Source organism: Piliocolobus tephrosceles, chromosome 18, assembly GCF_002776525.5.
Source record: "Piliocolobus tephrosceles isolate RC106 chromosome 18, ASM277652v3, whole genome shotgun sequence".
NCBI classification, from domain to species: Eukaryota; Metazoa; Chordata; class Mammalia; order Primates; family Cercopithecidae; genus Piliocolobus; species Piliocolobus tephrosceles.
The window spans coordinates 18,084,536-18,112,282 of record NC_045451.1 but is presented as its reverse complement, the minus strand read 5'-3'; the positions used below and the strand labels follow the sequence as shown (position 1 = coordinate 18,112,282).

The 27,747-nt window shown below is 40.2% G+C and overlaps 1 protein-coding gene across 2 annotated transcripts in view; it reads left to right on the top strand.

Moving 5' to 3' along the window:
* Nucleotides 1-7,581: 7,581 nt before the first annotated feature.
* CDH20 (cadherin 20) overlaps nt 7,582-27,747 on the top strand; it is a 166,372-nt gene continuing 146,206 nt past the window's right edge. Inside the window, exon 1 of one of the 2 annotated variants that reach the window (XM_031934548.1) lies at nt 7,582-7,975. The gene's annotated coding sequence lies outside the window, so the exon portion shown is untranslated. Of the gene's footprint in view, nt 7,976-8,429; nt 8,543-27,747 lie in introns of those variants that run through there. The other variant, XM_031934549.1, reaches the window with a different exon arrangement.

Here is a 27,747-nt window from a genome sequence, read left to right as displayed (position 1 = left end):
AATGTGATATAAATAACAATAATGAAAGTAGAAGTTATTTAAACGCATTCTTCCAAAAGACATGCTACTCAAGAGTGAACTATACAAATGACAATTTGAACATGATTGTTTAGTTTCAGTGAAAGACAAATTGGGTGACTCAAACAAGGTTCTAAACACACATTGTGATCTTCATGCATTGATGCTGTATTTCACAACTCTTGAGATGCTAGCATTATATCTAGGAGTACTGTCTGAGGGGCTGTATAGGAAACTTAATTTAAAACCATGGGTCTCCTTGATGCACACAGTGTGACATAATCTAAGAACATACACTCTGCCTTCATACCACTAAAGCTGTCACATACATTACTTTCAAACCAGGATTGGGAATTTTATAACAAAACATATTTCTATAGCTGAATCTCAAGACATCATATAACTGCAGCTCATGTAGCTTGGGCATTGAGTACCCTAACATATTACAATACATCCAAAATAGTAAGCATGCTGGTTCTCCTGTCTGTATTAGTTTCCATTGCTGCTATAAAAGGTTACACAACCTTAGTGGCTTAAAGTAGCACAAATGTAATATCTTACAGTTCTGGAGGTAAGACATTGATCTCAATGTGTCTCATTAGAAACACAATCAAGGTGTCAGCAGAGCTGTGATCCTTTCTGAAAGCTCTTGGAGAGATTGCTTCTGTCTTTTCAAACTCCCAGAGGTCACCCTATACTTTGGCTCATGGCCCCTTCCTTCATTTTCAAAGCCAGCGATGGCAGTAGGGTCCTCACCTAGTATCAGTCTGACTCAGCATCTTCTGTCTCCCTTTTCCACTTTGCAGGACCTTTGGGATTACAAAGGGCCCCCTCACATGCTCCAGGATAATTCCTGTTTGAATGTCAGCTGATTAACAACCTTAATTCCCCTTTGCCATGTAACATAAAGATATAGGTTCTGGGAATTAGAACATAGACATCTTTATAAAACCATCAATCTGCCTACCACATCTTTCAAATGATTAAAAGAAAACCCTGGTAAAATGCTTGCCAGCTCACGTGAGAAGTTTTTTTAAGATGTCAGAGAGGAGCTACGTTCTAGCCACGCAGTTTTCCAGCTATGCTCACCATCAGATCCGCCACATGTTTTCATCTTCTCTGACATTTCTATAATCAAAAGTCATCTTCAACCCCAGGCCTGCTCTTTTTTCCAACACCAATTAATAAAGGACATAGGAGAATATTTGTAGCTGGCCTACCGAAATCCATCACTAGCCAGGATCGATATTTTGCAATTTCTCATTGTTCTTGATGCCCCACATCAGTCGCTTTTAATTCCATTCAGCCAGCAATTATCTAGTGCCAACAAAATGCCTGGCACTGCATTTGGTGCTGAGGCACAAAGAGAAAAACTCAAGCCATACTCCTGAAGAGCTTGCTATGTGTACGTGTATTGCATGCATGCCTGTGTGTGCAAGTGTGAGATTCATGGGTCCATGTGTATGTGCATGCATGTGCATGTGTGTGCCAGAGCGTTGTTGAGTGGGACATCCAGGACAGGTAGGTAGAAATGTTACTTCAGTGTATTATTCACACACACACACACTGATTCCTTTCTATCTCTACTCCCCTTTTTCATTCTGCTTCCAAGTCCCTGGTTCAGGCCATTATCACATCTTGCTTCAGCGAATACAAGTCTCCCACCTGCACCCCATCCCTTCAGTCTCCCACCTGTGAAATGTCCCACTCTCAAATATAAAAACAGCTGTAGTTGCGTCACTCCCCAGCTCAAAAGTAGCACCATCTTCATTGCCTTTAGAATAACATATCCATTTCTCCACATGGTGTCTAAGGCCCTCTGGGCTCCACCTACCTTTCAACTCTTATCTCCTTTTAATGTCGTGTGTTCCATGACTCAATGCAATCATAGCCGTCCCTGAAATCCCTGCTGTGCTTTCCCAGCTCCGTGTCTCTAACACTGACAGTCACTCCACTCTTTTCCCCTTATCCAAATAATGTCCATTCTTCAGAAACCAGACCAACAATCACTCCTTCCATGGAACATTCTTCTGTCCCTCCCCTACTGAAAAGAATCTTTCTCTACTCACGGGCCCCCACAGCACTTCATTTTAGATCCTTTAGTAGGAACTCTCCATTTCTGCCCTAGATCTTTTCTTTTGCTAAATATCAAGGCCCCTCTCCCAGATTATAAACTCCTTGAAAGCAGTCATTGGTTTTATTCCTCTTGAAACATTTATAATCACTTGCACAGCATCTTGCCCATGGCAAGGACATTGTGGTCAAGTTTGTCAGATTCAACTGAATGGATCAGTAGTGTCAATTTAAGAAGGTTGTCACAAGCACTGTTTCTACAGCTAGTTCTCTTTGGAGGTGATGGTGGTGAGATACATTTTTTTCTCTATTTTATTCACAAACATAGTGAGACACAGACAGCAATCGACAGACATCTACAGTGAGGGAACCAATTTCTTCTTCTGAAAATGACTGAAAGTCACTGATCAACCCATAAAATTAAAGGACAAAATAAGCGTATGTTACACAAAAACAAAAGATAACACAAAAAAGTCCTTAATAAAATCAGTCCAGAAACATCGTCTGAATTATATACAACTGCTACAGAAAATAAAGAACCTGTAGATTAGTAGGAATTCCTAACTTTGTGAATGTTGTGTATATTTTTTTATCAACTGTTCATTAATGAATATGTATGGAAAAGACAAGCTATGAAAGCATAAAAGTGTTTTTGGTGTGTCACTGTCATCAGTTCTACTAAATAATTATCATTACACATCCAAAAATATCTTGAATGGATAATACTGAATAATCTAGATTGCCAAATTGCATTAGAAGGGTATTAGCTGACTCAGGAGACTAATTATAATGAGGTATTGAACTGCTTATCTCTCATCCCAATCTTAAAACCATAAACCACACCGTATGGGCAGTGGCTGCCAATCAGGGTCAGTGTGGGGTAGTGAAAATAGCCTTGAACAAGGGGTCAGGAGCCTCAGCTCTGTCATTAACTCTGTAACCTTGGGAGTGCTTCATAAAGATCATCCTATATGAGAAAAGCAGAGCCCTTCTTTAGAGAAATACAGCTGTCCTAGTGGCTGAGGCTGCTTATTCACAAAAAAAAAAAAAAAAAAAAAAAAACCTCTTAAACTGCACAAAAAGACTGCACACACACACCACACACACACACACACACACACACAGACTGACCTCTCCCAGATGAATACCTTGTTGCTTAATGGGCCAGTTTAGTGCTACTATTAACCAGATGATTATAATTTGAGCAAGTGTTATCCATCCATGTCCTAAAAACTGTAGCTGACATAAAAGTTATCAAACGGCTTTCCTCACCCATAGAATTTCTCGGCCAGAGGTTAAGGCTGAAATTATTATATTTGTTTCTGAATCTACTTTTGAATAACAATAATATCTTTATATGGCGTTTTTAAATTTCCAAACACCTACCAACTATTTCATTTATTCCTGATAGCCCAGTAGAATCAATGGAACACATTTTCAGAAGTGTGCTAGGACTGGTGTTGGTGCTGAGTGCTTCCCATTCAGCTAAATTTGGGGATACAAAAATTATTAAGACAAAGTTTCTGACTTCAGGTTGCTTTTGATTACTGGTAGAAACAACACATTGTGTTCTAATTATTTACTTACACATCCCAGATGTCCTAAGGGAGCACAAAGGAGGAAATTGTCATTTCCACTGGAAAAAGAAGTGTGTGTGCATGGCAGGGCCGAGGGAGGGCGGGCAGAGGGAGATGTCAAAGACAGTTTCACTGAGAAGGTGACTTTGTCCCTGGATTAAAGTCCCTGTTCTGTCCCTTCCTAGGAGAAGCTCTGAGTGTTACGGAATCTCTGTGAGCTTGAGATTCTTCATCAATTAAATATGGATAATAATGCTGAAGTCATAGGGTTGCCGGAAGGAGGGAATGAGATACCATATGGGAGAACAATTTGCAAGTAGCAAAGCACTCAATAAAAAGGGTACTATTCTTTCCACTCTGCACACTCACTAACTTGGTTCACTCCAAAGGAGAATGGCTTATCCAAGAGGGCCCACACCCCCAACAAGGAGCCAGAGTCCCTCCTCAGACTCCAGAGGTCTTCCCCCGACTCCACCCACTGAGACTCTTGAGAAAATATAGAAAGCACATTTTATGGGCTCTAAAATCATGTTAACATATTCATATAAATACATATTCCAACATCTAAAGACATTTCTGTGAAATGTTGCTTCTAAACCCTAAGTGGATTCTCTCTATAAAAGGAAGAACTAACAGAACATTGTAAGGGAGGAATCATGATTGGGAAAATCATCAGTATTTAATATGAGAATGAAACAGTCATATACTTTTTTAACGTAAAAGGTTTTAAACTACCCAAAGTTTCAGAGAATAAAATATGGCAGATCCTCAATGTTTAAAAGAGATTTAACTGTGGATTTGAATAGAAAACATTTGAATAGATATGTGCCTTGCATTTAGTGGGTACTCAACAACTGTTGAATTCAAAGATTTAACCTGATCATTCTTATCTCTACAATTATAATACTCAAATTTCTCCCTTTATATAATATCTATAAATTTTGCTTTAATCTAATATATTATAGTCCATTTTCAGTACTTGAAGGATAAACTTTTATTTAAATCTGATAGTCTCACCCATGTTTAAAAAAACAGGAAAAATAAAATTGTTCCTACCTTATTAATAATAGGCCTGGAAAATCTTAAGTAAAAAAATTACACACTGTGTGTATTGGGAGATGGAGACAATTGATATCCATGGGAAATTCACAAGTAGTGTTTACTGAATGTATCCATTTGTATCAGTTGAAGTTCTCCAAAGAAACAGAACCAACTAAAGCTAGGAAGGTAGGAAGGTAGGTAGATAGGTAGGTAGGTAGATTTAGTATAATAAGGAATTGACTAAAGAAATTAGGGAGGCTGGCAAATCCATAATCTGCAGAGATGATGTCTGAGTTTGAAGGCCATTGGGCCAGAAAATTCTTTCCATCAGGCCAGAAAATTTTACCATTGTAGAAGATAAAAGCAGCCATTTCTCATCCCAAAGGCTTTTCATAAGACCTATGAAAATATGCAAATATCTAGTCCTGGAAACTAAATACAAGCTCTGTGCAAAGAAACAGCACTTTATAATGTGCTGATTTCTTTCAGTAAATGGAATATAATTTTGGTAAAAAAAAGTTTTCACACACGTTTTGCAGAAGGTAAAAGAAGACATTTCTCACCCCAAGGCTTCTCATAAGAACCTATAAAAACATGAGAAAAGCCAGCTCTTATGTGAGGGAAGATCAACCTTTTGTTCTATTTAGGCCTTCAACTGATTGGATGAGGCCCACCCACATTATGCAAGGCAATCTGCCTCATCCAGTCAGCCAGTTTAAATGATAATCTTATCCAAAAAACACACTCACAGAAACTTCCAGGATAATGTCCCACCAAATACCTGAGTACCCTATGGCTCAGTCAAGTCGACCCATAAAATTAACCATCACACTATCCAAAAAAAAAAAGACTCATGATTTTTTCTAAATTTTGGGTAAGGAATTGATCACCAAAAACAAGTCACTTCAACAAAACATCAAGAAACTGATTTTCTTTTTGGACATAAAGGCAGTGTAAGCTGCTAGAGACCTGAAGGCCCTGGACCACTAATCGGAGTTCTTTGCGTCAGAGTTGATCTCCTCACTTATGAGCTATATGACCTAGGCACACTACAGTTGATCCTTGAATAACAAAAGTTTGAACTCTGTGAGTCCACTTCGACATGGATTTTCTCCCATCTGTCATCCCTGACAGGGCAAGACCAAGCCCCCCTCTTCCTCCTTCTCCTCTGCCTACTCAACATGAAGACAACAAGGATGAAGACCTTTATGATAATCCACTTCCACTTACTAAATAGTAAATACATTTCATTTTCCTTATTATTTCCTTAATATCATTTTCTTTCCTCCAGACTATTGTTAAGAATACAGCATATAAAATGTATAGCATATAAAATATGTGTTAGTCAACTGCTTATGTTATCCATAAAGTTTCCAGACAACAGTAGGCAATTAGTAGATAAGTTTTGGGGAGTCAAAAAGTTATATGTGGGTTTTTGACTACATGAGTGTCAGTGCTCCTGACTCCCATGTTGTTCAAGGGTCAGCTGCCCTTACTTTTTTGAGCCACAACTGCATCATCTATTAAAATAGAGAAATAATAGTCTAGACTGAATAGAGTTGTTGGAAAAATGAAATGAAATGAAATAACATGTGTAACACATGTCTGTCACATAACAAGTTCTCCATAAACATTAGCTATTCTGCTATTAATAATTACTGTTATAACTATGAGTTCTAATTCTAGGCCTGCTGAAACCTATTAAAATATGGCATGACTGCCTTAACTGGGATACTATTTCTATTGTCACACACTTGAGAATCTTACTGGATATTTATATACATCATTTTATCAGTTCTTTATACACCTTGATCATTTGGCCACAGAGCAGTTGTACAAACAGATTACTTAGTAACCTATCAATTCAATCAAAATAACTTTCTGTATTACAATCAGTGATGGGGGAGGAAATCATCCAAGCACCTCACTTGAAGAGAAACGTAGAAATCACGTCCGGCGAAGAGTCCCCCTCTAGCCACTGCGAAACCCAAGTTGTCATCAATAACTTGACATTCTAGGGTAGGAATCAGGACAGGAGAGAGGTGATCTCTCCTTTTGACCTTGTGTATTCTGACCTCAGAAATAAGAGCTTGAGCTACAGAACTGGAATTGCCTTCTGGAATGACCTGTCACAGTATTGTGTGATTTGGGGGACCCTCTTCATCTGGGAGAGAAGGGTGGTCTCAGCTTCCACCTCAGAAATTTCTGACCCTTAATATACCTTCACCCCATCTCTACTTAAAGGCTTAAAACTCTAAGATTTTCCTATGAGGACAAAAAGAAAAGGAAATCCGAGCATTTGAAGAAATTCTTAAAAGTCGATGCGTGAGGTTTCCCTCACATATGCCAACTTCCCCTACCTCTCCTCTTGAAAACAATTAGTATTTTGCACCCTCAAGGTCAAGGTTAAACCCGGGTTGGTACTCATTTCCTTTCTGATCTTATTTGCCTTTTCCTGTTCTACTCATCAACTGCGTCTTCCAGAATCTCTGCAAAATAATTACCTCAACTTCAGGGGAAAATTCGGATGTAAATACCCCCGCCCCCCTCCCCACGTCCACACATCGCCTTTCTTCTCTCTCCCTCTTAACATTTCCTTACGCTGTCAGCCAATAAAGGAGTTTAAACATTTAAATGCGGTATCTCAACTGCATTTAAAGAATTAACCCATTTTGCCCCTCACTGGTGTAAACCACAGGGTGCCAACCGGACGTTAATTGCTTTCATCTGGTGAGGTTCCAGACCGCTCCTCAGAAGGAAGGAGCGCACATTCCTGGCACCAATCGGCTAATTCAATTTACTTCAACGGCATTAGCCTCTGTCAGAATATTCATGAGCAGGGGAATGAGGACCCACGGCACAGGCAGGCAGCAGCCACTCCGGCTAGGGAAGGCGCGAGGGAGGGGAAGCGGACCGCGCACCGCGCTTGGGGGACGGTGACCGCAACCAGGGGGCTCTTCTCACTGGACTGAACGCCGCGGCCGCGGGAGGGCAGGACAGGGCATAGTCGGGGTTGGCGCACTTGGCAGTGCCCCCCAACTCCTGGCGACCGCACGGAGACTTTGAGAAACATCCGAAGGCAGAAAAGCTGTGACACTTCTGACAGTGGGGGTAGGGGGGTGGGGGGCGGGGACAGCGCCGCGAGCAGGGGCGAAGAGACCCAGCGGGGCACCAGCCGCTCAGTGTGGGAGGCAGCAATGTGAGCAGGACGCCCGCCCTGGAGCAGTCAAGACCGAAGGTCTCCGGAGAGTCGCCGGCCTTGCCAGGTAACGCAGAGGGCTCAGGTCGGGCCCCGCTTCTGGGGCCCGAGACTCCAGGCGCGCAGAGCCAGCCCTCTGGGGCGAGAGCCCCGGGCGCTGCGCGCGGTCCCGCTCTGCGCTGCGCTCTCCCAGCAACTCCCTGCCGCCTTGGCGAGCCTACCGGCCACTGTTGAGTTCGACTTCCTCGGACTTCGTGGGAAAAGGGGATGGAAAGGGGCTTCCGGGACTCAGGGAGCTGCACTCTGGAAGCAGGGAAGCTGGGGCGCACCGGAGCAGGTGGAGGACGTGGCGCGCTGGGAGCGGGGACTGCGCACGCCTGGGGATGGTGACTGGGGATCCAGGAGCGCGGCTTGTGGGGGTTCTTGGCACCGGCTTCACCCTCACTGGTCCCGCGGGCAGCGGCGTCTCCCTCCGCCTGCAGAGGAGACAGGGTGGCCGCGTGCCTCGCACAGAGATGTGCGACCAGAGAGCGAGGCTCCGGGGAGGCGCAGGCACCTACGGGGCCGATCCCTGGTCCGCGCCTCGCGCCGCGCCCCCGCCCCCGCCCGAGCTCGGCAGTGGGAGGAGAATGTGGTGGGGACTCGCGTCCCCGCCACCTGCCGGACTTCGCCAACTCCCCGGATTTCCTGTCCTCGGGCCCTGACACTCCCAAGGAAAGCTCTGAATTGCGCGCGCGCTGTTTGGTTTTTGCTTGTTGTAGTTACCCTGGGGGAAGAGCCTGGAGAAAGGGGGTCAAATCGGGTGAAAGTTTCAGATATGCAAAGAAACGTTACCTAGGAGTCCCAACGTGTCCTTAGCAATAGGAGAGACTGCAGCGGCCTTTGCCTAGCTATCCGCCTCTGGGGCGGCAGTGGGGGCTGAAATCTGGAGGGCAGCCCGGAGGCAGCGCCAGAACCTTGTTTTGTTTCTGCTGAGACTAGGCTGGAAGTGAGGGGCTAGCGCCAGAGAATCGGGGAGTTGGTCGCCTGGTAGATTCGGAGTTTACGATGTTGTTGCTATTATTATTAATGCTCTTGTTATTGGCAGGAGCACCAGAACAATTTTGTTTTTTTCTGATTGTTATGAATCGCCTGGAAACTGAACCTGCGGCCCCCTCCCCTCAAATGAAATGTCCCCGGACCTCCTCTAGTCTCTGATGTGTGTCTTTCCACCAAAGGAAATTACCCAGTCAGAGTTGTGGTGCTGTCAGGGACTCAGCTAAGGAATTGGATCTACCCAAGAACAACAAAAAGTTGAAACTAGGATGTGTTTGAACCCATGCTTGTCGATGAGTATTATGTTCCTATCTGCTCACCTTCCTCAGCCGCCTCTGACTGGGGAACCCTGAAGGCACAGCCATCTTGCGCCCCATAGTCGACCCAGCGTTTCCCTTTCATTTATTTATACAACCTGGGAAAATCTTTTCCCTTTAGTGTTATTACCCTTGCAGTCTCGTTGGACATACTGAAAGGATTCAGGTCCTGACACTGGAGGAACCCACAAGGGCACCTGTGGTTGCCAACTCTTGGCTTGACTCTGTTCAGATGTTGTCCAGGGTGCGGGCTTGGGCAGCTGATGAAGCAGAAAGCTGGGCGAGGGTGTGGGAGAATAGTATGGCAGAGTTAAGCTGAGTGAAGGAGATGAGGTCAAACCTCCACGCTGGCCACATCCCTTCCTGCCAGAGAAAAAAGAGACGAATGAAGATCAGGAGGGAAGTATTATAAATTGGAACCAAGCTCTTAGAGTCTACTTAGGCTGTGAACCAAGCTGTCAGCGTCTACTGAGGCTTTGGCCATTGACTTTGGCGTGACCTTTCTTTTCAGTGCTTCTGATTTTCGCTCTCTGCAGATACTCAAGTAACTGTGCCTAACAGGACAGTTGTCATAAGATGATCTAATTTTGTATCCAAAAAAATGCTTTGAGCATCCTGGGAAAGGACAGTCTATAAAATATGCCATTTTAATGTTTTGTGAAAAGTTTGCTACACTGCAGGTTAAGGAGATACATTTTTAGCATGTGTGCCATGTGGCAGTGTAAAATTAAAATGGAAAAGGAAAGTACAAACATAAAAATGACTTAGCATTCTTGACATTCTTGTGCATACTTGTAGAAAAATTATCTTTCGTTTGGGGAGAGTTGCCGGGAAATTTAATCAGTGTTTATACTACTGAAACGCCCCCTTCTACCTTTCTGCCCTGTAAAATTTTATGACCCAGTTCTCACTGGAAAAGCGATGTGACTGTAGTAAGTGCTGAGGGCTGAGAGGAGAGACTGAGGTTGTTAGGGGAACTGTTACACAGGGTTTGGAGACTGGAATTGGAAGGAAGATGTCACTATCCTCAAAAAGCAGAGCAACGTTCGTCAGAAGAAAGCAGCTGAGCAGCACAGGATAACAGCTCTAACACTGCTCGTCCTCTGCTCTCAGATTCAGGAAGAGGACTCCATGAGACAGCCCAGAGGGCTAACCAAGGCATTTTTCCCTCCTCCGTTGGGTAAAAGCACTGTCTCCTTTTAGACTTTGGATTGGTATTAACTTCTCTCTTCCTGTCTGTCACAGTGCAGTAGTCTTCTCTTACCATCTCCAAGAGACTCAGATGTACCCTATACCCTCTCAGACACTTACACATTTGTAAATATCCCCCAAGTTCTGAAGCTTCTCAAAGACCTGCAGCTGTTGGTGGATTTAAGTAAACAGTTGGAAGTCATCAAGAGAGCCACTGAAAAGTGGGTATGTTTTTCCCCTGGTGGAGAAGTTATTGAATGCCTTTTCAGGCAGAAAATTAGCAGTTCAGAAAAGCAGGAGGGAGTTCCTTGACTTCCCTCTATCCATAAACCAGTAGTTGTATTTTTCTTTCCCTCATAGTAGTGAGCACTGTTTGGCCAAGCATATTTTACAATTTTGGACTTAAAATGGGGTTTTTGCTGATGGTGTTCTATGGAGAAAGGAAAAACGTAAAGAGACACGGAAGGAAGAGCTGCAGTGGCGAGAACATAAATCAGCCAGAATATATGGGGGGTTGATGAGAATAGGTCTTTTCACCCTAAAAAAAAATGTCCACTTTGGAAGAAAAAGAAGTCTGATTATTGGCATCCAGGGCTGAAACCAAGGCAGCTGATGCCGAGAGGAGCCAAAGGGCAGTTCTTCTTAGTTTAGAAACAGCAAGACAGCCTCTGCCAAAGATTGCTGTAAACACGGAATAAAGATTTCATTGTGGGCTGGTGTGACTAGAATAATTAGACAGTTAATTGTTGATTCTGATCTGGTGGTGCTGCAATCAGTAGTGCAGAGTGGAGAAAAGAAGAGCAAGAGAGAAATAGAAAAGTAACATTTATCACTTTTAGATTCATTTGTTTGACTTTGATGGCACTTTGGGAAATCCTCGTTACTTCCCCTTCCTTACCCCCAAAGGCATATTCCCAGAATACCAGAGAGCTAAGACTCAGGGCTGCCATTTTTCTTCCCTCTACATTCTACTTTGGATATGGGGAAATTTTCTTGTCCTCTAAAAACAGCATGTGAAGCTATAATAAAAATAAATGCATTACCTAATTCTAGTATTAAATATATTTTATTTATATGTAAACTCCATGTTAACTCAATCAACATATATGCAAATAGCACCAGATTTTTATGCTTCTCCAATACTTTTTTTCTCAGACATATAAGACTTAAAAAGTAAATATTTCATTTTTGACATTTAATTATTGTCTATTGTGAAACAAATTGTTACAGTGATTAATCTTTCACATTTAATTGAAGAAGCAACCTCCTCCATATTTTCATACTAATTTAGAGACCAAGAAAACATATTTTATGTAATAAAGGTGGTTTTAAGTAACTGAGCATCTACAGGTTTTATATTCAGTAGACTGTGACTTATTGTTATTTACTAAAAGAAGGCACTGTCATCAATTCCTTCTGAAATGACTACTGCAAATGAAGACATAAGTAAGAGACTATACACAGCATTAAGCACACGGTGTCTGGGGAGGGGTAAATGAAGAACCATGTGTTCATTAGGTTCAGCCCTCCCTGAATCCTGATATTGACATGGAATATAGAGCAAAGTTGTCATTAGTTGAATATAAAAAAGGAACATCTTTAAGTGTCAATGTTAAGTATAATTGTTCTGGAAATAAAAGCATTGTTATCATAAAAGCATTATACATTAGCATAAACATAACATGACTGTATAACATAAGGTCATACAGTCTCATAAAGAGAAATACTTAGTTTCTCCAAAATATTCTTGTCTGTTTTCTTAAGAGGTGCAACACTATCTTTACTAGCCTTTAGTTTATTTTATCCATCACAAGTCAAAAGGGACTGCAAAAGCAGAATACTTACTGAAGTGTTTTGTTTTGTTTTGTTTTGTTTTTGAGACGGAGTCTCAAAGAGACTCACTCTGTCACCCAGGCTGGAGTGCAGTGGTGCGATCTCAGCTCACTGCAAGCTCCGCCTCCCGGAATGGTTCATGCCATTCTCCTGCCTCAGCCTCCCCAGTAGCTGGGACTACAGGCGCCCGCCACTATGCCTGGCTAATTTTTTGTGTTTTTAATAGAGACGGGGTTTCAGTGTTAGGCAGGATGGTCTTGATCTCCTGACCTCGTGATCCACCCGCCTCACCCCCCCAAAGTGCTGGGATTACAGGAGTGAGCCACCGTGCCTGGCCTTACTGAAGTGTTAAATAGCATAAGTAGTACAAAATTATGAAACTAGCTCTCAGAAGACAAAATTTTGCTTTAAAAAATGCACTGTCTACAGCAATTAAAAATAGAAAATCATATTACCACATTAAGTTATTGCAACAACCTATTTTAAAGAGAATTTTATTCTTTTTTTATTTAATTGCTATCCATGGTTTGCTAACTAGTGATTCAGAATAATCTGCCAATCTCTTGCTAACCAGGACTCTCTAGTTAAGAATGTTCCTAATTACATATGGATTAACTTAATTTTAGAACCCTGAGAACATTCAACGCAAAACATTACTCAAGTGCAATGCAAAATAGAAATGATCCAATTCACCTCAAGGTATATGTAATTTTTTTTTTTAGATTAAGATATCATAAAAGAGAGGACATCTGGCCTATAAATATATCATTGAATAACCACTATAAAAGAGTAAAGGAAGCTATAAACTATTACATCCTTAAAACATAAAGTTTTAACAGTATCACTCATCTCTTCTTCCTAAGCGGTAAGGGCTAGCACGTAAAGTACCATGCAAAAGTGCAAATGTCAGAAACATGCACAGCACTGCCTGATATGGGGGTATCCTTGCTATTTGTAAGAATGTTTAACAATGTAATCACAAGTTTAGAGTGTGTTCTGACTAATGCCATTACCTCCAAAGAGTAAAGAGGTATCTTGCATGGGAGCCCTCTCTTCTTCTTTATAGTTCTACATCTCCTAACTAGAATCTTGCTCACAGTAGATTCTTTAAAAATATGTGATTTGGTTTTTAATAAGGAATATAAAATTGAATCAATTGAATTTTCAAGTCAAATAAATTTGTAATATTTAATTAAATATTTAAGTCAAATATTTGAATGGTCCTTGTTACTTTGAATTATTTCTTTAAATTGACAAGATTTGCCTGTGACCATTAGTATTAATTATTGGCAATATTCTGGTGTGGACATTAGGGAGGTGAGAAAGTAGGAAATCTTTTTAAGTTGAAGGGTTTTGTTTTCTAAGTTTTACCTAACTCTTAAATGTGTGTTTGCATATATACGCTGTTAAAATGTACAATATCTGTTTATAAAAAAAAAGCGGTACTGTCACTGAATTTATTATTTACAAGTAGTAACATAAACAGATTCTACTCTTTAAGTACTGAGTCTTTTTTATTTTAGATTCAGGGGTACATGTGCAAGTTTATTACACACACACACATATATGTGTGTATATATAGTGTGTGTGTGTGTGTGTGTATCTATATCATAAGGAGAGACTGGACTTCTAGTGTATGCATCACCCAAATAATGACCATTGTACCCCACAGATAATAATTTTTCAACCGTCAACTTCCTTCCAGCCTTCCCACTTTCGAAGGCCCCAGCATCTATTCTTTCCATCCTTACGTTCATGTATTAAGTGCTGAGTCTTAGATCAAACATGACTAAATAACTGCATGTTCTCTGTTATGTCAACCAATTAAAGGGTAACTAGTAAGGTGATAATTTGATTCCATGTAATGGATACATTTGATGGTCACAGAAATTTCTTTGACATGTAGCCCCCAACACCCCAACACTCCAACCATACAACTGCAACTCTGTGTTCAACATCTGGCAGGAGAACAAAAACTTAACTCTTAATACTTCACATTGAAATTATTTGTGACTAATACACTCCTACTTATCTGTTCCTGCACCTGGTTTATAACTAAAACAAGCTATGTTAACCTTCCACCCAAAATGAAAAACAGATGAGTGTTAGGAACTAAACTGTCTGTAGCTAAATCTTCAGCCTTTTTTTTTTTTTTTTTTTAACGTCCGACCTTAGCTGAATGAACAAGGTAATCTTAGCATTTTCCCAGAGAACAGTACATAGTGTAATATGTTGGCATAATTGGGAGCTAGTAGTCAAAAGAAAACCAGGATATAATTAGCATGAAGATTCAATTACCACTTGTTCCCACAGAGGGTTGTTTACTAGGATTAGAGTTAAGGGTGTGGGCAAAATAGCATGGAAAGAGATACAGGATAGTTTTTTTTGTTGCTGTTCTTTAGCTGGTATCTTTGGACAGAACCAAATTTTGATTTCCACTTTCTCCCAATAATTTAAAAATACAGCTTACTAAACAGCAGCTTATATAAATTGTTGGGTAGAAATTTTAAGTGTACTCGTAAATATTATAGATATATTTTTACAAATATTTGGTCAAAGCTATTAATACAAAATATTTTCTGAAGGAATACATCCATCTTTTATTATGCTCACAATTGTTTCACTTGGTAAACTCAACGTCTTTGAACCCCTTACTAAGTTCTAATAAGGGATTAAATTGTACTGATTATAAATAATTGATGAACTTATCATAATTTGTTTTTAAGCCAACAGATGTAATTTCCTTTAGCAATTTAATTAAAAATTGGCTAAAGAAATTTCATTTAGAAGTAATCTTACCTATATTTGAAAGGGCTACCAATATGTTTCTTTTTAATTTGAAAGATGTTGAGCACTAAAATAAGAGTAACAAAATAGACAGAAATGAACATTTAATGTTTGCATCAAAGGATATCTTTTTCCATGCAAATGGCTTGAACAGACATGTAGAGTAGGCAGTATCACCCACCTACCACTGTTGAAGGTCAGACAAGGACTGGGAGAAACTAACTGGAAGATACAGCCATCTCCATGCCCACCTCCCACACCGGTGCCAATGTTCTCTTATGTTTTACTCTGTCCAGGCTGTTATGACAAAATACCACAGACTTGGTGACTAATAACAGAAATTTATCTTTCACAGTTCTGGAGGCTGAAGTCCAAGATCAAGGTGCCAGCATGGTCCGTTTCTGGTGAGGGCCCTCTTCTGAGTTGCAGACTGCTATCTTCTCACTGCATTCTCACACGACAGAAAAAGGGCAAGAGAGCTCCCTGGGGTCCCCCCTTTTTTTAAGAGCAAGAATTTCATTCATAAGGGCTCTACCCTGATTACACAATGACTGCCTCGAGGTCCCCCTCCTAATGCCATTCCATTATGGGTTAGGATTTCAATGTGTGAACTTGGGGGAGACACAAACATTCACAGGTCATCGCATCTCATTTTCTAATGCAAGAAACAATACAATTTCCAATATTTCTTTTTGAAATCCCTTGATCCCCTGCATCAAATACTTCATATCAATTTGCAGAGGCACCAACCATCATTACATCATTGAAAGCAAGCACCACACTTGACAGCATGTGTCTTGTAGGCTTTTTTGGAATATTAAGTAAGAATCTAAATCTATGCCTATACTTTGCACAAACTGGCAGGATCTCCCAAGGATGTTCATCTTATAAATAAAGATTAAATAACACTTTTGTGCTACCATTAATATCAAATTGCATTTAAAGCAAATAGTAGCTAGCAACCAAAGTACATCTTCATTAACATCATAGTTTTGAAGTGTTACAGTTGTGTCTGCCTTTATGCTTAGCTGATACCCTCATCTCCATAATACTGGGAACATTTCACTCTAAAAATATGAGGCATACTCATATTTGAAAATAAAATCTTTACACAATCATTAAAATATTAATCCATTTGGCAGTTAGCATCTCAGTGGAATACTTCAGGCAGCTCAGCACAGAGGATATTATTTGACTCATGGAGCTGGTTAACATTTGAAGATCAAATTGTTGAGGGTTGTTTCTTTAAACACAGGAAAACAACAGATTTCTTCATGAAATACCAAGTACTATACATTTCTTTGGCTACATCTATCTATTTCACTCATGTCAAAACATGTAGCATTCAGAGGAAAAATTGACAGAGCAAAATAAATAAATAAATAAATAAATAAATAAATAAATAAATAACCACCATTTATTTCGTCATACCTCTCTGCCAGACACTGTGAGTGCTTCATGTGCATTACCTCTCTAATCCTCTCATTGAATTCAGTACTGTTACCATCTTCACTTTGCAGATGCAGAAACTGATGAAGTGGTCACCACAACAGGTTTCAAACACAGGACTCTCTGGCTCCCACACTTGTGGTCTTCACCACTCAGTTCTACTGCTTCCTCTTCCCAAGCAGCTTTTCTCACCCTGGCTATGACTACTGACATTTTGCCTGGCGAATTCTTTGTCTGGGACAGGAAGTCCCCTACATATTGTAGGATATTTAATAGCACCCCTGTCTTCTACTCACTAGATACCAATAACATCATCCACTTGGGACAACAGAAAATGTCTCCAGACCTTGCCAAATGTCAAATCCAGAAGTGAAAGTACCCCTAGTTGAGGACCACTGCCTTAGTAAAGTTCAGTTTTCATTCATCCTTATTATAGTATACATTTTCAATTTAAGAGTAGGGCATGCATTTTCCAGATCATAATGTAGACAGTTCCCATGGTTATATCAGCCACATTATATATGATTTGTTATATATATATATATATACACACACACATATATACACACACACACACACACACATATATATATATCAGACAAAACTTTAGGAGAAAAAATCATTAAGTCAACATGCCTTCATTAAGATCAAGTCTTTCCCTACTAAACTTGTTTCCTTTGGGACCCAGACTGGATGATCAGGGGATTGCCCTGATAATATCTTTGTACCAACAAAATCTGGAACAATGGTTGAAAGGGCATTGTCCACAGTGCCCCCAAAAGTCCATTAATAGATGGTTTGTTAGACTCCAAGGTCCTTGAGGATAAAGATGGGAACTCTCTTGTTCAATCTTTATATGCCCTGAACCCAATATCTTACGTGGCACATAATCAGGGCACAGCAAGTACTTCTTTAACAAACCAATGAAGCCCTGGTTACCCTAATGCAGGTTCTGAATGCTCTGCTCTGGGCTTCCAGCTGGATTTGCCATGTATTACATTTTGATTTAACTTGTGGCATGGACATGCACATTATGGTATGCCAGTCATACAATTTTAATGAAACCTGAATGAATAGTTTATATTAGATGAAGAAATGGGGTCAAAAAGGCTGATATGATCCACTATATATGACCAGATAAAATTTAACACAAACATGTGCCAGTGAGAAAAGCACATGTGGAGGTTGAGTGCCACACCCAAGACCACTCTGCCAGAGAAAGGCAGACCCAGGATGCAAATTCAGGCCTTTAGATATCCACTGTATCCACTGTTTCCAGGGATGAGTCGATCCTGCTTTACTTTCTCTTGGTCAGGGTGCACTGAGATGTCCTGTTCTGTTCTACTCATCACACTGTACCTGAGCTGTGTAGAAAGTAGCCAGTGGTTGGGAAAGGGCTCAACAACATGCCTTCCACATGAGAAATGGTTGAAGGTCTTCAAAATAGCCAACCTGACACAGAAAAGACTTAGAGGAAGCACAATAATCCTCTTCAAGTATCTGAAATATCTTCATGTGAAACAGAAAATATATTTATTCTGCATTGCTATGGAGGCCTGGACCAGGGTCAATGAATGGGGAGCATATTTTATTCCAGCAAAATGATGAGCTTCCTAATGATGAATTGCCTTATGTTGAAATGGGCTTTCCTGGAGAGCAGTGAGTTCCCAGCAGTCAGACGAGAACGTGCAGATGACTGGCCTATGGGAGTCTGAGCACAGACATCAGATCGGGGAAGGTATCACAGGTCCTCTAAGGTGCTTTCTAGCCTGTGGTGCATGTGAACTCTTTTTTAGAGGCTATTGGTTGACCTTGTAAACTACTCTGTGTAATTTTGTTAAGAAAAGCAAGATGTACTATTTCCTCTAACCCACATAGTCACTCATAGGGGTAGAGAGAATACACAGAAAAGAGGATCCTACCATATGCCATGTAAAATAAGAATCACTTGCCATGGGCCAAGCCCTGCCAAAAGCACTCCATCAGTATTATCCCATCTATTCCTGATAATGCCATGAGGTACAAATATCATCACCATTTAGTAGCTGAAGAAATGAAGTCAAAGAGAAGATAAATAAGTTGCCCAAGAGCACAGAGCTAGTTATTCTAACCTTACTGCTCAAACCTGAGTCTGTACAAAATTATGAAGTCTGTTTTGTAACTATAATACTATGGTATACCACCTCATCCTTTCAGCAGGGATGCACTATTTAATTTGAAATGTTGCCAGTTTCTAGAGTTTGAGACATATGGCTATTTAAATGCAGACACCTAAAATATCTTCCAAAGAATAAAATACGTAATTTTAAAAATTATTTGCTGTTTTCTGTTAACCATGATATCACTTCCTTCAAAGAGTGCAAATTACCATGAGTTGACTTTAAGTAAATGAGCAGGCCGGGCGCGGTGGCTCACGCCTGTAATCCCAGCACTTTGGGAGGCAGAAGCAGGCTGATCACAAGGTCAGGAGATCGAGATCACCCTGGCTAACACGGTGAAATCCCGTCTCTATAAAAATACAAAAAATTAGCTGGGCATGGTGGTGGGCGCCTGTAGTCCCAGCTACTCGGGAGGCTGAGGCAGAAGAATGGTGTGAACCCAGGAGGCGGAGCTTGCAGTGAGCCGAGATTGTGCCACTGCACTCCAGCCTGGGCGAAGAGCAAGACTACGTCTAAAAAAAAAAAAAAAAAAAAAAAAGTAAATGAGCAAAATGGGACTTTTAGGGCTTTAAAAAAACTGTCTATAGAAGAATGATTGGTAATGGCATTTCAGATGCTGTTCTATAAATTAGGGAATTAGAACCTAGGTATCCAGACTGCAAGATACTAGTGCAAAACAAGATCATGACTTTCATTTCCACAAGTTCAGAAAATTCTAATGGTCAAGGGTTTAAGATAATTTTATTATTAGAGATCATGCTGTATTCTAATTATGATTATCTCCTTTGGTTATCTTCTGTCTTATGATTATTTTGGTGAACATTTCATAAATCCAAACTGACTTTGAAAACTACTTTCTCTGCCTTTATCATTTCAATGCCAGAAAGACACTGAAAACCTCTAAACCATTCTGCCAATGAACTCTGATTTAGTTGAGGTTAACATTAACTTTGCAAATTAAATCGGTGACTTCCTGTTCTTAGGAAGGACTGCTTCATGCCCACCATTCCGGACAATATTGAGCAAAAGACTTAAAACACTGCTCAGCATTTGCTTTCGAAAGTTATTGCTGCTCTGGCGCTCACATGCACTTCAACGTTTATGGAAGTCCGTAAGTCTATGTTTACCATTCTTGCAAAGTATCAAGATGGTTGTAGGAGGGAGCCCAAGCACTTATCACAGGACTTAAAACAGCATCTTATGCAGCTCTTGGTGGGATGGTTATTTTGCCAAGAGGCAGGAGGCTTTGCTGTGCCCTGTGGCTTGCAGAGCTGAGGAAGGCCCGTTTCTTCACCTGTCACTGACAAGGGTCATCTGCTGTTAATGAAACAGTTTTAGGCCGAATGTTCACAACCCGCCCAGGCACATGTGTAAAATAACTGCCTTGATGAACCTCTTACCATAACATTTGCTCATTAGGGTACCATTCCTTCATGTCAAATTGTGGCTGGAAGAACATTTATATGAATCTATGAAGTGGAATGGAGATTAGCACATCGATGTTTTTCCCCCTAGGTTTTTACATTATTTCTTAGGGGAAAACCTATACAGAAGAATGCTCTCAGGATACTTCATGATGGGAAATGTTCTGAATCAAAAACCCAGATGTCTTAATGAATCATGGGAAACATCTCTAAGAAGTATGCAAGATGGAGTGCGAACCTAGGAGAGCAGCCCTTCCATCCTCCACGAGCCACCCAGAACGTAAGACCTGAGAAGTTGTTTGGGAATTTGGACAAAAGAGACTAGGATTTACATGGGAAGGAGACAGAGGTGCAACCCTTTCTGGATTGACCAAACTTAAGACCAGACAGATCCTATGAGCACTGAAGAATACACCAGGCAAGTGCTGCCAGTACCTTGGCCCTGGTCTTTACAAGTTCCTTGAGCCAATGTGTGACAGAAGTCATTATGGCATCCATCTCTACCTTTATGTCTAATTCTGCAAAGTGTAGCTGACCTCAGGTGGTGGTGCTTTTAGAAGTCAATGGCTAGGTATTTGAATAACTAGGACAGGAGTAAGTGAGAAATGGAAAAGAAAAAGAATGACCACTAAGTCATGGTCTTGTTTATCAGAAGGGAACAGAGGAATCGCATCATTGTTATGAGTTATTTCCATTACAATAAGCAGTTGTTAAGTTAGAGGGATCTGCTAACTTCCTTCCCCACCTTGACCCCACCATTATTAATTTCCCATAGAAGATAACAAAAATAACTTGCATCCTTGAGATGAAAGGAAACCTTTTATGCATTTGATTCTGGGTAAAAGAAATATTTATACCAAATTGAAGGCATGAAAAATAAGTAACTGCATTGAAAAGTCACAGCCATATTGAACAATAAACAATTTATGGAAGGAGCTTAAAAAAATATTTTTTAAAAAAATCAAAAAGCATAGCTTCTGACAAGTATTCTTTATTTATGAGAGTAAGTAGAATTTTCATGGAACACGAAAATATTAAAATAAAATACAAGTGTGACACACGTTTCTCTTTGAGGTTTTGCAAAAAAAGAGAAATCTAGGTAGATATGAGGTTAATTACATAGTTTAGTTCAATTATCATTATCTACACTAATTGAGAGAACAGAAGAGGTCGGGATTATGTGAAACTGTAAGTGATCTGAAATAATTTACAGTTGAGTAGGTGAGTGATTTTTTATATGAGTTAAACACAGGTAAGCCCTGGATCTAGCAATTTAATTTTTCAAAAGAAAAGCCAAATAAGTGAAGTCCAGGTCCCACGCTTGGAAATTGCTCTTGTTCCCCTTCCTATCTCATCAGCTCTTCCTAACATGTCCATCTGGGGTGCTGGCGTGCTGCACCCACCTGGCCAGTGTTGGGCATATCTTCTGCTGAGTATATCAGATAACCCAATGGTCTATCAGGTCTATTTTTGCTCTTGCTTTCTGTTCCTTTATAGTTGCAGTGATTTTATAAATTTGGTAGTCTGAGAGCAAGGAATGGGAGAATATGTGGAAAGGGTTAACCAAGGAAGTTTTTGCCAACAAACGTTCATGTCACAACCCCAGGTCTAACAGTCCCCAAAGTGGTTACTACTATGAAAAACACAAAAACAGGCCAGGCTCAGTGATTCATGCCTGTAATCCCAGCACTTAGGAAGGGCAGGGTGGGTGGATCACTTGAGGCCAGGAGTTTGAGACCAGCCTGGCCAACGTGGTGAAACTTTGTCTCTGCTAAAAAAAAAAAATAATAATAATAATAAATAAAATTAAATAAAAAAAATTAGCCGGGTGTGGTGGCACACACCTGTAATCCCAGCTACTCAGCAGACTGAGGCATGAGAATCGCTTGAACCTGGGAGGCGGAGGTTGCAGTGAGCCGAGATCATGCCACCGTACTTCAGCCAGGGTGATTGAGTGACACCCTGCCTCAGAAACACACACACACACACACACACACACACACACACACACGCTTTGTTAAACATTTCTCTGGTTCCAAGGCAAATTGGAATATGCATTGTTTCAAATTTTATGCACACAAAGTGAATGAATAGCTGTCAACAAAGATATAATTAAGGATATGTTGTCAATAAATCTGAAATGATAATTTATCTTGGAACAGCCACATTATATCTTACCTCTCCTCTAGCCTCTCCTCACAAGGCCTCCTCTAGGATAATCTAGAGTTTCCTCAATATAATTAGGAGGGGAAATGCCATATGTAAGTTTTTAGAGACTTTGAGAAATTCATAAACAATACTTTTTTTCAGATGGACATGTGGCTAACATTTTCCTAAAACTCATGATGTATTTTTGGCCAAATATTATCAACTGACCCCCCCACAAATAAAGAACTCAAACATAGTTTTATTAGTTGATGATGATAGCAATAAAGATACTTCCTGAGCCTATAGAATCTTACCTTTGCAAAGTTTGGCTTCATGTGTATTATTTCATGTTTTCAGAGCTACCTACCATCAACCCTTCTCCTAGTTATAACGGATTTCAATTTTCCGGGGCGGGGGGCGGGGGGTGATCCACTGGAACATTTTAGGTCTCAATGTTTTTAAGTCAAAGTGTGTTTGTGCCAAATGAGTTACTTTCCTTACTCTTAGGAACTGTTTCTGCCACAGGCTTGCTCATATCATCCCCACACCTTGAGGAATCTATATTTCTTTTGAACTATCTCTGATCCTCTTCCCAAAAGATGGTTCAAAATTACTCTGTCTAAATGAGACCTTAATTAGCCATAGATTACTCTGCCCCACCCCCAATCCTCTGATGTTCTCCCCTATATTAAATTAAACTTGTGCACCATGTTTGATGGTATCCTCACCCGTTGTTATCTCAGGTGTTTAATATCTCTTCCCCCAGCTGAGTCATAACCTTCTTCAAAGCAGACTGGGGTTCTGCTTTCTGCTGGCAGAGTTCCCCATTATGAATGGTGGGGCACATGGATACCAATGGCCCAGCACTTTACACCACCCCTGAAACATACCACTGTGTCAGTTCAGTGCTGGGAATGTTCTAAGTTCACATTCCTGTCAGTCAGCCCATTATCTGATCCACACAGCCATAAAAACATGAGAAATCTAGATTGTCACCCTGTCTAAAGAAAGGAGGGGTTGCAAAGGTGGAAAGTGTGGGTAAGAAAGCACAACTAGCATGGAGAGAAGAAAAGGAACATTCAGAGGGGAACTGGGAGGGAGCAGTAAGGCAAGATTGTGTGAAAAAGGAACAAACTTCAGCTTGGTAAAAATATGAATAATTACATTTTATTTTTATTATTTGGAATCTAGGTGTAGCTTTGTGGGGCAGTAAAGCAGGATTGTGTGGAAAGGGGGAAAGTTTTCAGCCTTTAAAAAATATGAATAGCTACATTTTGTTTTTACTTAGAATCTAGGCATTGCTTTGTAATGTGTTGAAGGAAGTTAATTTATTTTTAAACTGCATGTAGGCTGTGCTTTTAAGACTGTGGGGGTTGAAATTTGTATTCTTTTTAAATGATCACTTTAGGAGTGGCTGTTAGAAACACTGGAATTACCAGAACAACTAACCATGGTCTCCATCTCTGAATTCTAGACAATAAATGGCATTTTGGCAAATCTGTTCTGTGTGCCCTACCAGCTAAAAAATCTCCTGTTTGATGTTCACCATCTGCTTCCTCCTAGCAGATCCAACCCAAATCCAAAAATGAACAGGTGAATTTAAGCCCTAGAGATTGGCGCTTTCCCAGGGAAAACAGGAGACATTCATGAACTGTTAGCAGTTTGAAATTCTAATTTACAGGCTGAACCTAGAGGACTCCTTCTCTGAATACGTCTTCCCAGGTTGAGATGTATGAATATGAGACACCCAGGAAATAGGCTAATTTAGAAGGAATTTAAGTTCTTAATGAATGTTTCCTACAGATTCTATAATGACTCCATTCTGGTTTTGCCATGCAAAGTAGTATGCCCTTTTCACTGTTGTTGGCATGAACTTTTTAAAGATTCACTCCTACACAGCACAGTGACAATTATTTTTCTGTGGGTATCTACAGATTCAGCACCTAGGAGTTCTGCAGTGAGTATTAGAACTTCTTCATTCAAGCCATATCTCTCCTAAGACTAAAAATCCAAATGCAGCAACATCCTAAATTAGGCCAGAGACTATATAAACTTCTAAATTGCCACATGCAAGTGACAGATAAAAAAAAAAAAAAAGAAGAAGAGAAAACAATATCAAAATTAGTTGTTTTAATCTATCTCACATTGCAGGTTGTCATGGGGAATTTGGCTTATATTTCTACAAACGACATGAGCTGAAGATTTAAATGGAGGACTAAAAATTCAAGGCAAAGGTGCTATTTCCACCAATAAAGCTTATTAGCTAATGTATTTGTTACATCTACACTGACTCAAGCACTAAGAAATCACTGCATGTTGTTTGGAATCCATTGAGTTTAAGTGACTTTCCTAGTGGTCACACGGTAGTTGACTAATCTGAGACTAGATTCCAGGACCTCCAAGCCATTGCTCCTGCTTGTACAATCTATTATCCTCCCACTAGGTCCCCTCTCTCCCTGCTCAACTGCCTGTATACTACTTTGGTGGACACTGCATTTCACATTGCTTAGCAGTGTTTATTGCTGTTTTCTTCAGAAATACCCAAAGAATCTATGTTATTCTCTCTATGCTACCACTTTATGTTCTGGCCCTCATCATTTTTATTTACATTTCTATAAAAATTACTGCTGATCCCCAAGCCTTCATTCTCTTCCTTTTTGTAGGACATTTAACTTCCTAATGGGACTGCACCCCCTTTAATAATCACCTTGGTTGTGGGACAGGACTTCCAGCAGTCTTGAGTTAATATATCATGGTAATTATGTAGATGGAGGGTGATTCCATGCAAAATTCCATCCTTAATCCAAAGGAACCATAACTGAATGACTGGAGCTTATTCTTCTCTTCTTGGGAAGAGGAAGGTGCTATCTGAGGGTTCAAAGCCATTACTGCAAACAGGGTTGAAGTGTGAACTGCCAGCTAAATAGGGTAATATATGCTAGTTACTCTAAGAAAAACACCAAGTCTCAATGGCTTCACACCATACTCGTCTATTTCTTGCTCACATCATAGTGCAGCTTTATGTCAGGTGATCCTTCTGAGTGCTTTTCCTCTAAGCAATGACTCAGAAATTTGGGCTGCTTCCATCTGGTGGCTCTACCTCCTCTAGGTACAAGGCAGAAATTTTTCCTCAAAGTCACCAGGGGAGCAAAGACAGAAAGTACAGAGGATCTTTCAGAATGTTTTACAGTTAGTAATAAAGATGCCTTTCATTGGCCAGAACCTTGCCTCAACCTAACAGCAAGGGAGGCAGGCAAATGTTCTCTTCCTGTGTGCCCAGGACGAGGAAAAGGGACTCATTAGCATCTTCCAGTCTCTGATACAGCTCATAACCTTTTCTTCATTAGCAAGCAGCATCTTGGTGCCTATGTGAATTCTTGTAGTTTCATGGCACTGATGGTGGCGGAAGGAAGTACACCAAACAGTTGTCGATAAGTCCACATTAGCTGTAACGTGAAATGCAAACTCCCTAACAAATCTTGGAAGACACAATGTAGCAGTACTGTGTAACGGTTAAGTGCATTGTCTACCGAATAAGACCATCTGAGTACAGATGCTGCTAGTCTCAGGGTTATTTGTTGAGAGCCACTGCCATAAGCCTTCCCCTTTCACTCCCCCATCCTCTGGTAAGCTCCTATAGCCTCAGGTGGGGGTTCAGCCAATAGATGTTGCAGTCTGGTTGATTTTAAATCATGCTCCTGCCTCTCCTTGAGTAAGTTACTTAAATTTCCAGACAAGTTACTTAATCTCTTTGATCAGGTTCACTCATTTGAAAAGTGGAAGTAATAATGCTGATCTCAAAGGAATTACATTTGATTATCAATATAAAATATTTTGTACCTTGCCTAACACATGGGAAACACACAATAAATGGTAACTGTAAATATTATCAGGAGAAAAGAACCTGTTCAGTTTGCTCCTATGTTACTTTTGGACAACAAAAATAACTGCAAAGTCTAATTAAAAAAAAAAAATTTCAGGTGATATGGAGGTTAATTTTAAAAAGCAGCACCTTTGGGATGCCTAAATCTGTGTACGAGCTCTGTGATATTAGCCAGGTAACTTGATGTCTTTCTTTAAAATATATTCCTACTACCCGTGTCATGAGATTCATGTCATGAATACCTGTGTCATAAGAAAACTTGTAGACACATCTAGTATGTTCCTGTCACATGGTAGATTCTCAATACATGTTGAGTTACAATTATCAACCTCTTCTCAAAATGCTTCTACAATGAAAAGTGATTTTCAAACCATGAGAGCGAGATAAAGCCATGTATAAAGACATTTTGAGAAAATGATTATCGTTTAAAAAAGATGCTTATTAAGATGTTTTTGATCTTTGACCTTCATCACTGCCCACTCCCTCCTTGGAGAACAGCTTCTCGATGCCTCTATTTAAATGATAATCACTGTGCAAAACTGAAAGTCTCTTCATTCAGGAACTTACAGTACACATCGTAATAAACCATAATGAACTGGAGACATGAAGAATAACTGGATAAACAGGCCTCTCTCTCCAGCTGTCATGTCTGTTTGTGACAGCAACTGGTATTTCATTGTAAAAGATGCTAATTTCAATCTGAGCTGTGGCGGCATTGAGAGGAGCATAAAAGGAATTCTTGATTATCTATATCAGTAACTGTGGTCCCTGGGGATGCACTCAGAAACTTCAGATCACATATGGCAAGAGTGGTGTGATAAAATATGCATCAATGGAGCTTTGTGATATGATAATAAAGAAATGGAAAGTTTTGCCCTCTATGATAACTATTTGTGGCTGGTATTTCTCTTTTTACTATTTCTGGAGTTGTAAATGACATTTGTTGTACTAATTATTACAGCATTCAGCACCTGGATCACCGTATCATTTCTATAACTTCTGTCAAGTTCCTGAGGGCTTACCATGTTACTGTTTTAATGATGATGATTCTCCCAATCTAAATTTAATAAATAATAATTACCTTCGTTGCTGGACCACATTGGCAAGTAAGACTACAATATTCTTACTTGACAAAATTAAATGTTAGTAACTCTGACTCCTCCCTTTCACTGTTTTGACCAATTCTTGAAATTTCAAAATCTAGAAACTACTTGGACTCTTTCCTGTAACCGCCCAACACAAAACCCTTGGGTGGCCAAGGGGTTACTCACTATTTCATTTGTAGAAGTTCTTATTGTTAGGAACTTACTTATTAATCGAAATCTGCCTGCATAAAAACGCTATCTTGGCCCCTTATAGTGCTGCATAGAATAATTATCATTCCTTTTGATATAATGGCTCTTCAAACATATAAACACAGCCAACATGGTCTCCCAGTCAGCCTCTTCTCTAGCAACCTTCATATGCTGTCCATGGCTTCTACTTTATGGCTACCCTGGTCACCTCCCCTGCAATCACCTCCATGATGTGTGCCCCAACAAAAGCACGGGTCTGATACATCAGTTTCTAACTTAGAAACATTCATTTAATTGTCTACATAACAAAGCACAAAA